The 14,008-nt window shown below is 44.9% G+C and overlaps 1 protein-coding gene across 1 annotated transcript in view; it reads left to right on the top strand.

Moving 5' to 3' along the window:
* Nucleotides 1-655: 655 nt before the first annotated feature.
* SRRM4 (serine/arginine repetitive matrix 4) overlaps nucleotides 656-14,008 on the top strand; it is a 343,462-nt gene continuing 330,109 nt past the window's right edge. The window contains 1 exon segment of the mRNA XM_023760416.1: nucleotides 656-685. The gene's annotated coding sequence lies outside the window, so the exon portion shown is untranslated.

The raw sequence follows: 14,008 nt of genomic DNA, 5'->3' as shown, positions 1-14,008 counted from the left end.
GTTACATCAAGAGCTTGTCCTGAAGAAAAAAAAGAAGGAAAACATAGAGAAGCTGACAGTCTCTTTCTGATGAAAAACAAAATGACATGCCTTTTCTCTTTGGGTGGAAGGATTATGTGGGTCAACTTAGATTGGTGTGTAAACTTTTTTGCCTTAAATGGCCCAGTTGAGGGGAAACATTGATTTGTTTTGTGAACATTTTTTAACTTTAATTAAAAAGATGTGGTTAAAGTCATAGCAACAGCTGTTATTTTTGAGCACCTACTATGTACCATGTACTAAACTAGGCACTTTACATACTTTCTCTTCAGTCATCAAAACACCCCTGGAAAGTAGGTATTATTATTTCCATTGTACAGATTTGGAAATTGAGACTCAGAGAAGTGACAAAACTTGCCTTAGGAAGTTTCAGATCCCAAATTTGAACTTTATGGACTTCCATAAAGACTGCTTATTTCTGCATGCACTGCTCAAGGCATCAAGCCTGGAACCCAGAAGAAGCTTAATAAATGTTATTTGCTTTTTTTTTCAGATTAGTGATGATATGTTGAGCTTCCCAGGAAGGAGTCACAAAATAATGCAATGAGGCTTCTTTGTGTCTTGCCAGGTAATGCGAACAGTATCTCCAAATTGACCCCTTGGGAAATCCCGAAGTTTCCCAGTTACGACAGCTTCCAAGGGTCAGGTAAGGATCGTGTTGGTCTCTGTTGCAGGCTGTGCTTTGCTATTTGCTCCAAATATTCTCTGGTTGCAAATGTTATTGATCTGACAGTTTATTTCCTGAGACACATTAGTTCCAAACTGCTGTGATATGAAAGCTGCATCCAAGGAAATTGGCCTTGTGAATGGTTATCCCCTGGGAAGAGCAAGCTGCATTTATGACTTTACTAATATAATGAAGAAGCTGCAAATACAATTAGCAGGCCTGCTTGGTGATTTCCCAATAATGATATTTGGGGTATATTATTGGTTTAGCTGTAATTGAGCTTAAGATGATCTGAAAATCTCCAAACTGGTGTGAAAGTCATTCACGGCTTTGAGTCCAGTGTGGATTTGAGTTCATGGGCGAGGTGGGCTGATGACACTTGGACGTGCTGAGACTGAGGGATGTGTTCCTGGACAGCTGTGGCTTGTCTCTCATATTCTGTTTCCTTTTACTCTGTCACTAGTAAAGTATGACCTCTTCATAGTCTTCTACCCTCTCCCAAATCCCACCCCCATCCTTATCATTTTGAATTTAGTATATATTGGCTAGCTCTCTGATTTCTAATACAAGCATAATTTGTTTGATGTACTTTAAAGTCATCTTTATTAGGATAATTAACGCATGCTGCCACGATAGACAAGACCTCATATCTCAATGGCTGAGCACCGTAACAGTTTATGTAATGTGTTATGTGGGTTGGCAAAGAGTTTCCTTCATCTGGTGACTCAGGGATCCAGGTTCCTTCCATCCTGTGGCATCATTGTCTAAACACATTTCTGTTGGGAGAAAATTCTCCTTAGATTTCTCGAGTTCTGTATGGTCTGGGCCTTCCCAGGAAAGAGCACTGACAAGTTTTGTTTAGGGACAATTGAATAGCAAACTAAAGATAGAAAACCTCTCTCTTCTTAGAGATATTCCAGAATAATAAAGATCCCTCTCTTCTTGGAGGTTATTTGCTTATAATCTATAGACACCTTCCCCATGTATCAGAGACATTAAGGAGTAATCTCTCTCCAGAGGGGAGGATGGGCAGGTTACCAGCAGCTTGATAGAAACCCAAGTTTAAGGCTCTCCTCCAGTGGTGCAGTAATCCAAGGAGAGCAAGGCCAGGCTCTTCCCACTCTATGCTGTTATCCACTGTCGTGAACAGACAGCCTTCCCTTTTCCCTTCCAGACCCCTCCTGAAAGGGCTGTAATAGATCCCAAGAAAAGCAGTTCTAGATTGCAACAGAGAATTATAATGCATTTTACAGGTAAGGAAAGAGGCAGTTATAGGTCTGCTAATGGTGACATTTTCCTCTCTGAGTTACTAAATCTCATTAAAATTAATACTCGGCCACTGTATGATTATCAGTGTAATTCTTTAACAGTGAGTGTACTGGGAACTTGCAAATATAATGCTGTGGCAATTCATTATTTTGAGGATGTCTGTGTTGAATCATAAAATGCAAAAGATTTCTTAGTAAGCCCATTCAAGTCCACCGATATTTTTTGAGTGCCCATTTCATGGTTGGCACTGGGGATACATCGCATCTGAACAAGACACCATTGCTGCCTCTGAGACACCCATGGTTCAGTGAAGAACTCCCTGCCTTACTTAACTACTCTGAAGAGTCAAACTTTCTTATATTAGGCTAAGCTAGGGAATACACATCTGTTCTTAAACCCACCCTGATTCCTGTAATATATGCTCATGATTACCCACCTAATTTGTTTGGTAAACATTCCTTTCACTTGCCAGTCCTGTTCCTCAGTCCTCTCCATTTCTTTCTATTTCTCTGGGACCTACAAGCTCCTTACTAATTAAGTAGAGGCTACACTAGTCAAGACTTCTTTGGTTGCAAGTGACAGCTACCAATTCAAACTGGCTCAAGCCACAAAAGAGATGTTTAGTGGAGTATATGAGTGAACTGTCGATGTGAGCTTTAGGCTCAGCTGGATCAAGGGACTCAGCTGGTGACACCAGGACTCAGTCTCTCCCTTTCCACCTCTCTGCTGTGTTTTCTTCTCTACTGGCTTTTCCACATGTTGACCCCAGAAGCTCCATCCTACATTATCTTTGCAACACACAATCTTGTAGATGAAAACATTCTATGTACTTAAGTTTTTAAAAAAAGTCTAGGATTGAATTAATCACTTTGGGGGAAGATGAATGTTTGGGCTAAATCTGGGTCATAAGTTATTATGGACTGAATTGTGTCTCCCTCAAACTCATATGTTGAAGACCTAATAACCCTAGCGCCTCAGAATGTGACTGTATTTGGAGATAGGGTCTTTAAAGGGTAATTAAGGTTAAATGGGGTTATATAGGTGGGCACTAGTCCAGTGTGACCGGCATCCTCATAAAAAGAGGAAACTAGAACACAGACACACACACAGACTAGCTATGTGACAGGGGAGGAAAGGTCAGGAGAGGGTCCAAACTGAATGATCAGCAATATCAAAGGTCAGGGGTTTAAACTACATAACCAGCTATATGATAGGGGAGGAAAGGTCACCCTGGGGGCGAGGTCCTTGTTTTCCCCCTTGCTAGGCACCTGGGGCTTTCCACCCTGGTGACCTTCTGTACCTGTCCCATCGTCCTTGCTCTGCTCATGTCTGTCTAGCTGCCTACCACACAACTATGAGTAGAGAAGAAGTGGTTACTCAACGGAAACCCAAAGGGTGTGACCACAAGGAATAATGGCCTGGTAGGGGAAAAAAGACATATCATCTACCACTGGGTCAGATTCATAATAATTATTGGACATTCATTATGTGTTAGGTCTTGAGAGCATCTTGTATTTACTACAACAATCCTATGAAGTAGCTACTACTATTTTACAGACTAGGGGCCCACTGCACGAATTTATGCACCTTGAAAGGAACTGTGGCCGCGAGGCTGCAGTAGGCATAGGGGCAGGTCTTGGCTCATCCTATGCGCCCCCACCCGGCCCCTCCTGCTGCGACCCCTGGGTCCCTGTCTACTGGCAGACCTGCTCCCACTGCCACCACCGCTCCCATGCACTGACTGTGCCAGCCCCGCTCGTACCCGCTGCTGGCACCATGGAACAATTGGGGCCAGCACCAGCAGCGGATGCAAGCAGGGCCATCAGCAGGTGCGAGCGGCGGCTGCTGCCCCGATCGCCCCTCAGGAGCAGGGGGAGGTGGAGAAGCCCTCAGGGCCAGCAGCCACCACTAGCACCCACTGATGCGCCGAGTGATCTGGACCAGTGCCGGGCACCAGCAGCGTGTGCTAGCAGCGGCTCTGGTGCTGGCAGCGGGTGTAAGCGGGGCCGGCGCCAGCAGCAGGTGCAAGCACCGGGTGGGACTGTGGTGCGCGGGAGCAAAGAATTTTCAGTAACTACCAGATGCTCGCCCCAATGACAGCGACCAGCGCCGCACCTTGGTCTGGGGCCCCCGCTCACCTGCTTCACCATCCTGCTGCAGCCAACGCCCACCATGTTCTGCACATGCCCCCTGGTGGTCAGCTTACATCATAGCGACCGGTTGTTTGGTTGGTTGGTGGTTCTGGTGTTCCACCACTCAGTCTATTTGCATATTAGCCTTTTATTATATAGGATGAGAAAACTGAGGCACACCCAGATTGATTTATCCAAGATCAGGTAGTAAGTAGCAGAGCCAAGATTTACATCCACACCTGTCTGGCTGCAAAACACCAGCTTTTACCACTGGGCTCTTTTCAGAGCTAATGACTGCTAGTTTTAGATGCTCTTGCTTTTCTATTCCCAAGATTGCAAATATCTGAAACATGTTAATATGCTAATTAAGAAAAATTCACAGTGTGCAGAATTCATAAGTTCCTTTTCAGAACTGTTTCTGTTCTAGGCAAGCTTTTGACCAATTCGAGTTAATTAGTATCCCAGAATATGAACAAATTGCTGTCACTCCTCAAAATTGGGGGTGGGGGACCCCCAGTGACCTGTAACCAGCGTAGCCCTGACTCCTAAGTTCGAAGATTGAACTCCAAAGTCTTAGCAAGAAGACAGGATGGAGAAATTCATTAATTCATCTGCTTCTGCCCCTCTAAACATGTATCTACTATGTTTTCTGTCCCATGATTAGCATGGAAAGCTTCACATTTATCTGAATCAGGGCGGTGACATCTACAGCTGAACAAGGAACCTGCTCTGAATGTTTATAAACAGGATTTCTGGTTTGAACCATTCAAGTTGATATTTGGATGTTTTCATCTGGGAAATACATTCAGAAGCTATCAGAGCCATACATGGTCATCGTATTGTTTCCAAGTAAGGGCAGTATTTCTGTTGAAGCCATCTGTTGAAGGTACACATGTACCCTGCTTGTCTTGGGCAAGACGCATTGGTTGTAAGAAGGGGCAGTCCATTCAACTAGCTCACAAACAAAATTCCAGAGGTCCTTGTTATTAAATATTTATCATCCGAGTCCTTGAGGTGATGAAGTTGTATGGAGAAGCCAAAGTTATCGTCAAATTTTTTCAATAATTATACAACTTCAATTATTAAAAATATTAACTATTAAGCAACCCTCACTGTTTAATACTAGCATGAATCCTTTTTATTTTTTTACCATGTCAACTTCCTTGTGACTCTATCTCTCTGAAAAGAGCCCCTGAATTTTGAATGGACCAATGAGTCCTGTAAAGAGAATCCGTTTCTCACCCACTGTCTGACCCTGGTGCCTATACAACATAATCTAACTGCAAATGTTTGATTGAAAATCTTTCCTGAGATCAAATTCCATGAAGTTGATGAAAGTGGTGTTGAAACATGCTTGAAGAACAGGAAAGTTACAGACGACCCATGAGAACCTGGTGGTCTTAGAACAGTCAGTAGCAATATTCACCTGAACCCAAGCTTCAGGCACAGTGGTTGTCGCAGTGACTGTTGTGATGGGCCGATGCCTCTATTAGACCAGTTACATCACATTGGGGAATGTCATCCCCCAAAGAGTTAACAGTTAAAGAAAATAAAATGGCAAAAATATGACATGGTGAGCACTTCAAAAGAAACATTAAAATATCAAAAGATTTAAGAGACCTTAGGAAAAATTAGTGGAGCCTTGGAATATATTTTTAATGACCTTTTTGTTATCAGGTCATGAAAGCCAAACCTGAAGTGAAAGGTTTTGTCAGAAAAATTACACCAAAAAGTTTATTACTTAATTCATTTTACTACTTAATTCAGTTTTGTTCTAAGAGTTCATATGTAGTTGAAATGGTAACCTAAACTTTATGTTGATAAGCTTTAGTTTCATTTTCTAAGATGAAGTTCCAATTCAAACTGCTTTTCTCCCCATTGATTTGCTATGAAAATTGGGCTCAGTATTAAGTGACTGACTTTAAATGTCTTCCACCAGGATTGATTTACCAATCAGGGATGGAAATACAACCAGGGAGGGAAGTTCCTCCCTCCTTTTCTTTTTTAAAATATGTTTTTATTGATGAGAGAGAGAGGGGGGGGGAGGGGAGGGGAGGGGAGAGGAGAGGAGGAGAGGAGAGGAGAGGAGAGGAGAGGAGAGGGAGATATTTATTGGCTGCCATCTGCACGAGTCTGCTACCTGGGCATGTGCCCTGACCAGGAATCGAACTGGTGACCTCTTGGTGCATGGGACGACGCTCGACCAACTGAGCCACACCGGCGGCCAGGACCGACCCTCCCTCCTTTTCTTCAGGAGCTGTGAAGTCTTCCCCATTGACTTGTTGCCATGACCAATCCATTTCCCTGCTTCTCTCGCAATGTCTCTGTTCTCTGCTTATTCATGGTGTACCTCCCAAGACACCCATGTTTTATACCAAGTGTCTCTCCTTCCCAGCCATAGTTATTGGACCAGGGGTGGCCCATGATCCAAAGACAGCTTTGCCATAGGTTGGCCAAGGGCCTGGACCTTATAAAAAGGACATGAGCTGCACCAATCAGATTCACTCTCAGGAATCTCTGAGAAATGTGATGAGGGTTAGTAGTTGGATATCATGCTGATATAACAGTAGATGGACACAACATAGAGATCACTATGGGCCAAATGCAAGCTTCAGGAGCAAGAGTGATTAATTCAGCAGGACCAAGATGGTAACTCATGCTCCAGAGTCCTCACCCTATGTACTTCTACCATGTCACATACTGTGGGCAGCTATTCACCCTTCTCCTGGTGACAGTGCCCCAGTTTTTCTCAATCCATATAATTTGGTGGAACTGATCCTATCCTTAGATGTAGGGTCATCATTTATCTCAGACCCTGGTCAATCAGCTCATTACTGTGCCCTTGGCCATAAGGGTTGATTAAGGGAGGGCCCATTGTCCAACTGGGGCTGATAACAGGAGAAGGACTTTAGTTTAAAGAATGAAGGAAAGAGAACCCAGCAGGATGTGCATCTGAAGCTGTTTGCCATCATCCTGTTGAGAAATGAAGCAACCCGGAGGAGATCAGAACCAAGAGGTGGAGAGAAAACAGGTCCTGCTGATGATGTTAGAGTTATTGGATCCTGCCGTGCCTGAAAGTGCAAGACTCCCTTAGACTTGCAGCCAGCAGGTCTCCCTTCTGCTTATGCTAGTGTGAATTCCGTTGTATGTCTCTTGTTACCAGAAGAGCTATAACTGACACAACCTGCTTATTTGATTATGACAGTAATAATCCCTTTTAACCATTCCAAGATACTTTTCTAGCTGTAATCCCATCTGATTCTCTCAACAACCCTGTGATGCAGGCAGGGCACAGATTAGCATCTTGGTGCAGATGGCTGCCAGGTCTAAGGTGCTAGAGTGATGTTTTCTTAAGCTCTAGGGAAACATAGGGAGTGAAGATTGCCTTTTGAGAGTTAAACCATGAAGTCAATATATTATAGATCAAAGCATAGCAACGCCAGACACCTTAAAGAGGCAGGATGGCTCCTAGGCCTGCAAGACTTGTCTGTCATGTGACTGGGCATATTGACATATTTAAAGACGCTGTCTCCACCATGATCTGTGACAGAAACCCAGAGGACAGAGCCTTGCAAATGCCGACCTTGGCAGTGCCGCCACTGCATCTTGTCCCAGTGGAGAGTGAGTCTTATCTTCAAATATTTCTTGTTTCAGTGGCAAGGCTAGATTTAAGGAATGCTTTCTCCTACAAGTTGTATAAAAGCAGATTGATAACTGTGGTCAATGGACGGTGGCTGAAAGAGGCAGGGTCTCTCTTCCTTCCCCTTGAATCCGGCTCAACCGGAAAGATAAGAGTGAAGTAGAAATGATGCTTCGTAATTTCCGAGGCTTGGCTGCAAAAGATCTGCAGCTTCTACGTGGCCACTCAACTTGTGATGGTTGTGATCCCTTCTGAGCTATCTTCCATGAGATACTGGTTCCAAGCCTTTTCAGTCTGCTGCCACCAAACATGAAATGAATACATCCATCTTGCCTTGTTCCAATTTTATTCATCAGGAAACCAGATTATTATTTATTTCCCCAGGCTAGTCTTCTTACCAGGAGAGAAAGTACTAGTTGTGTAGATGTTCTGAACCAGTCCCTGCAATAGTAATTTCTTTTTGCAAATGAATAATTTTCATCTGGTTTATACACTGGTCTCAAAGTGTGGCTAATATGAGTCTAATCCTAGAGATGATGCTATTCTCAGTGTGTTGAGAAAGCCAGGTTCCCATGTTTATAGCGGTCTGAGCACAGCCACCCAGCCTTAATGTTGTCACATAAATCGTTTTGGGAGACAGGTAGCTGGTTCTTTCTTCTGGTGGAGACACAACTGATGGCTCAGAGGAGACATTTGGAATTATTATTGAGATGAGAACAAGTGGGACTGAGTGGCCATGTTTCCTGCCCCTGCCCTCCTGATACAGAAACCGTGGCGACTTCAGGCTTGTGGAGATATTTAACCTCATGTCCCAGATTTAATGATTCCATCCTGATTAAATATTCTGCCACATTAACCTCAAAAAGTCAGCATAATCAAATCAGGCTTGTCTCTCAGCTCTACCCCATATGGACTATGCGATCTTGGGCAAATGTTTTCCCCTCTCTGAGCCTCAGCTTCCTCCTCTGTGAAATGGAGACAATATCAGACCTCTACCTTGCAAGGCTGCCATGAGAACTGATAGGTGTGATGTGTGCAAAGTGCTTGGCACAATATCTGGCTGGAGCCAGTGCTCACTGGGTGATAGCTGTTTTTATTTCTGCAGACCTTGTGTCCCAACTGGAGGTCAGAAAACCTGGTCACCCATGGCCATGCTGCCTTCATCCATAGAGGCCCTATTCATACATTCAGTAATTATTCAGTGAGCGTCAGCGGTGCACAAAACACCACACTTGCATGGAGAGGGATAAAGAAAAGCAATGTAGGGCATGCTCCCTGGGCTCAGAGAAGCGATAACCTGGTTGGAGAGGCAATATATAAAAGCATGAAATGGTGCGGTGACCGTGCACGACATATCAAGATGATGGAGTGGCCGTTTGAGTACAATGAGGGCTGCTGCTGTGCTGCTGCTCCTGTCCTGCTGTAGTGGCAATGGCAGTGGACTTAGAGTCAGACAGATTTCCTTGGGCACTCCCCACCCAGCTGGGTTAGAGACCACCCATTGCCCCTTTGAGAGTGTTCCCCAGGCTGCGATGTAATTGTCTGTTCACTGGGCAGTCTCCCCAATTAAGTTGGGAGCAATGGAGGGCACTCATGCATTTATTCAGTCATTGAGCAAATAAAAAAATTAAATTTATTGGGGTAACATTGGTTAATAACATTACATATGTTTCAGGGGTACAGTTCTATAACATCATCTGTACATTGCATTGTGTGCTCACCACCCAAAGCCCAGTCTCCTTCTGTCACCATATACTTGACCCCTTTTACCCTCCTCATCTTTCCCTGGCCGCCCTTCCCCTCTGGTAGCCACCATTCTGTTGTCTGTCTATGAGTTTATTCTGTTTGTTCTTTTGTTGCTTTCTGATTTGTATCCCACATATGAGTCATGGATGGATCTTGAGAGTATCATGCCAAGTGAAATAAGTCAGATTGAAAAGGTCTTTGAGCAAATTTTTACTGAGTATCTACCACACGCCAAGCACTGTTCTAGGCAATGAGAATAAGGAAGTCATTGCCTGTATTCTAGGAAACCTCACAGCCTAGTTGCATGGAAAGACAGTAAGTGAATACATAGATGTACAGAGTGCTGGGTAGGTGGCAAGTGCTGGGAGGAAATTTAAAGCAGGATAAGGAGTGTTGTAGACATGGGGGAGATGTGCCACCCACATCCCCTGTTAGGAAGGACTTGGGGTTCAGCTGTGGACAGTGTGGTCAGTGGACAGCCCCCACCTCTTGGCTCCTTCAGGGTCTGCCTGAGCTGCAGTCACCTTGCCCAAGCTCACACCTTCCCAGAGTAACGTACATCCAGTGACTGTGTGAGAAAGGGTACCAAGGCCCGCCCATTCAGCCTGGCTCGGGACATTCTGTGGGCAATTCTTGCTTGTAGAGCTCTTTCCTGAGTTGGACGAGGCTTTGTCAAACTTGAGTTACAGTTTATTTTCCCCCTTTTGCCCCACCCCGCTTCCCCTTACACCCCACACTTCACCTCTGTATGCTTCAGGAGAACCCAACATGTGACAAGCTGATGGAGCATCGTGGCATGGGACATGCTTGCCAGTTGGATAAGATGGTCAGGGAAGGCCTCTCTGAGAAGGTGACATTTGAGCACAGACCAGGAGGTGAGGGAGTCAGGAATGCAGAGATCTGGAGGAACAGTGTTTCAGGCATAGGAACAGCAGAGTACGGAAGTCCTGAGCTAGGAATGCACTGGCACATGTGAGCACTATTAGGGCAGCCGGCTGGGCTCGAGCCCAGCGATGGAGGGCGAGTGTTGGAATGTGATGGAGAGGCCACTCACTTATGTAGGGACGTCTCTTCCAGGTATCTCGAGTGCCAGCACACAGTAAGCACTTAGTAGATGTCAGCTCTTCTCTCTCCCTGTATCACATAGTTACTTAACCTTTCTGTGCCTCAGTTTCCCCACCTGTAATCACTGGCACAGATGGGACTCCTGAGCTCTGGTTTAGAACTCTTGCGATCATACCATGTTCTCTTCTTGCAATCCCTCCCTTCTTCCCTCCTCCCAGGGATGTGGAGCACACCTGGTCCCACCCCCAGCTCCTCAGCAGATGGTTCCCTAGGAAGGTGGCTGGGTTTGGCAGCATCCTCAGCCCCTGAGCTGAGAAGCAGCCACATGGGGGCGGTGGGTGGAGGGGGTAGCCGAGCTGGGAGGGAGAGTCAGATTTCTCTCCTCTGTTAATAAATAAACCCGATTAAGGTGTCCCCACACCCTCGGGGCAGGGTGTTCCTTTGGTGGCTTATCGCTTTGATAACAATGGCAATATCTGAAAATTGTCTTGGGCGCCTGAGAAGCCCCACTTTATGCCTTGCACGTGCCTGGGATAAATTGCCTTTGCAGGCTTGTTATATATAATTCAGGTCCTTATGGATGCTGGTGGGATGCATAACACTCTCCTGTAATGATTTATTCATTTGGGGGAAGCAGAGTGCACCCACTGGGTTCTGCCCATCCTGTCTGACAGCTTGAAGGGTTGGCACTGCAGCACATGTGGGATTCGCCTTGAGAGGGAGGTGCCAGCAGGCCTGGCTGGGAAAGGGCCACCTGTCAGATGAGGCTTCCACCGAGGAGGTCACTGGCTGAGCTGGGAGCTGTGCAGGCCTGGTTTCAAGTTTCCTCACCTCCACCTGGGGCATGTGGGGTCCTCACAAATCCATTTTATAGATGGCTGAGGTTCAAATAAGTGATGGGACTTGCCCAAGGTCACCTGGCCAAGCAATGAAGGGATTTTCATGTCAGATGGGTCAGACTTCTCTTTGTTCATTTGCACCTGAGCCAAGTGCTTCACACACATGGACTCACTTCCTCTTGGCACCCACCTGTGAGGTACTCAGTCACCAAAAATGCACTCAGTCACCAAAAATATATGCAGCAGCACCCAGCCCGCATATAATATATCCTTAATAGAATTATATCAAGTGAATGAATAAATGTTGACCCACTTTGGGAATGGAACTCCCCTGTGGGGGAGATGATTTACTCCCCGGTTTACAGACAGGGACTACCAGGTTTACCCCCCTGGAAATGGATGCCTTGGAATTGAACATAGGTCAACTGTCATTCATTCCTGTCTTCATTTATTCTTTCACCTCTCAGGCCTCAGTTTCCTTACTTGTCAACTGGGGATAATATTAGTACCTACCTTGTGGGGTTGTTGTGAGGGTTAAAGGAGGGATTTAAAAAATGAGTTCACACATGTGAAGTGTTTAGAACAGTGTCTGGCACCCTGAAAAATGAGCAGTACCTTTTAGCTGGAATAGTAGTTAGTTTGTCATTCACTTAGTCATTCTTTCGTTCCACAAGCACCTTTAAGTAGTTCTAATGCTCTCCTAGGTGCATTGCTCCTGCAAGTTCATTGTCATTCTCAGCACTGTGGCCATCTCACAGATGGGGCAACAGCTCAGAGAGGAAATGCATTGATAGTGGTCCCCCGACAGGAGGTCAGTGAGTTCCATTCCCAAAGTGGGTCAACATTTATTCATTCACTTGATATAATTCTATTAAGGATATATTATATGCGGGCTGGGTGCTGCTGCATATATTTTTGGTGACTGAGTGCATGAATGAATACAGGGCGGATGATATTTGTTCTGTCCTCAAGATACTTATGCTCTATTCTGTGAGATAAAGGCAAGCAGAAAGGAAATGATCTCACTTCATGAATATTTTTTTGATTTTTTTTTATAGTGAGAGGAAGGGAGAGACAAGAAAGAGAGCAGAGAGAAACATTGACTTGTTGTTCCACTTATTTATGCTTTAATTGGTTGATTCTTGTATATGTCCTGACTGGGGATCGGACCCACAACCGTGGTATATCGGACAAGGCTCTAACCAGCTGAGCTGCCCGACCAGGGCCTATTTTATGAATTCTGAGATGCACTTTTCTTTTTTTTTTTTTTTTTCCACACTGAGATTGGGATGAATCTTATAGTCAATGGTGTAGAGTCACCATTGACCAGCAGCAGTCAGGATGCCATGAGCCATTTTTAGAGATGACCATGGAGCATCTTGTAAGAATTCTTGTATCTCTGACACTCTTAATGGCACAGAGGACGCTGTCTCATGGGAAAACATGGATACTGGCAACTGTGTTTTAAACACTGACTTAGAAGACCTAGACTTTGTAGGGAAGACATTTCTGGAATGCCTTAGCCAATATGTTTTGCTTTTTTTTTTTTAATGTGCCAGAGTGATATGTGATAAAAAAAATTGATGTCTAAATGAATCATAAAAGCACTTTTTAAATAAGTAGAAATAAACATTCTAAATGATAAGAAAGCATGGTGACTTCTAGGCATATAGATGAAATGAAAACAGATGTCTGCATACAAACTTGTCCACAAATGTTTATAGCACAGCATTATTCACAATAGGCAAGAGGGGAAGCCACCCAAATGTCATCACTGATGAATGGGTAAACAAAATATGGTCTGTCCACACAGGGGAATATCCTACCATAAAAAGGAATAAAATACTGATCCCTGCTACAATGTGGGTAACCCTTAGAAATATTATGCTGAATGAAAGAAGCCAGTCACAAAAGTTCACACAGTATATAATTCCATTCATGTAAAAAATCCAGAATAGACAAATATATAGAGACAGAAAGTAGATTAGTGGTTGCTTATGACTGGGTAGGGGTGAGGGGTCAGGGGTGAGGAGGTGATAGCAAATGGGTATAGGGTTTCTTTTTGAAGCAATCTAAATATTCTTAAATCGACTCTGGTACCAGTTGCACGTATCTTAATATATTAAAACTATTGCATTATACACTTTCTAAGGGTGAACTGTATGGTATCTAATCTAATAAAAGAGAAACATGCAAATTGACCATAACTTCACTATGCCCCAAGCCACGCCCACCAGCCAATCAGAGCGACTATATGCAAATTAACCCAACCAAGATGGAGTCTGGCAGCCACGGAGCTGGAGCAAGCAGGAGGCTTGGTTCCCCTGGCGATGGAGGAAACCAAACTTCCCACCTGCCCTGGCTGGCTGTGGCCTCTGCTCAAGGCAACCATGTTTCAATTATAGAAGATAAATGAATCCCAGATACCTGCTTCCAGCCAGCCTCCACTGGGAGCTTGGGTAGCTGGGGGCCGTGGACAGCCTGTGAACAGCCATCAGCCCCTCACCCAGGCTGGCCAGGCACTCCAGCGGGGACCCTTATCCTGAAGGGGCTGTGGCCAGCCTGCAAACAGCCATCAGCCCCTCACCCAGGCTGGTCAAACCTCATGGGG

This window comes from Myotis lucifugus, unplaced genomic scaffold (genome assembly GCF_000147115.1).
Source record: "Myotis lucifugus unplaced genomic scaffold, Myoluc2.0 scaffold_181, whole genome shotgun sequence".
Classification (NCBI taxonomy): Eukaryota; Metazoa; Chordata; class Mammalia; order Chiroptera; family Vespertilionidae; genus Myotis; species Myotis lucifugus.
This window is presented reverse-complemented; position numbering and strand designations above follow the sequence as displayed.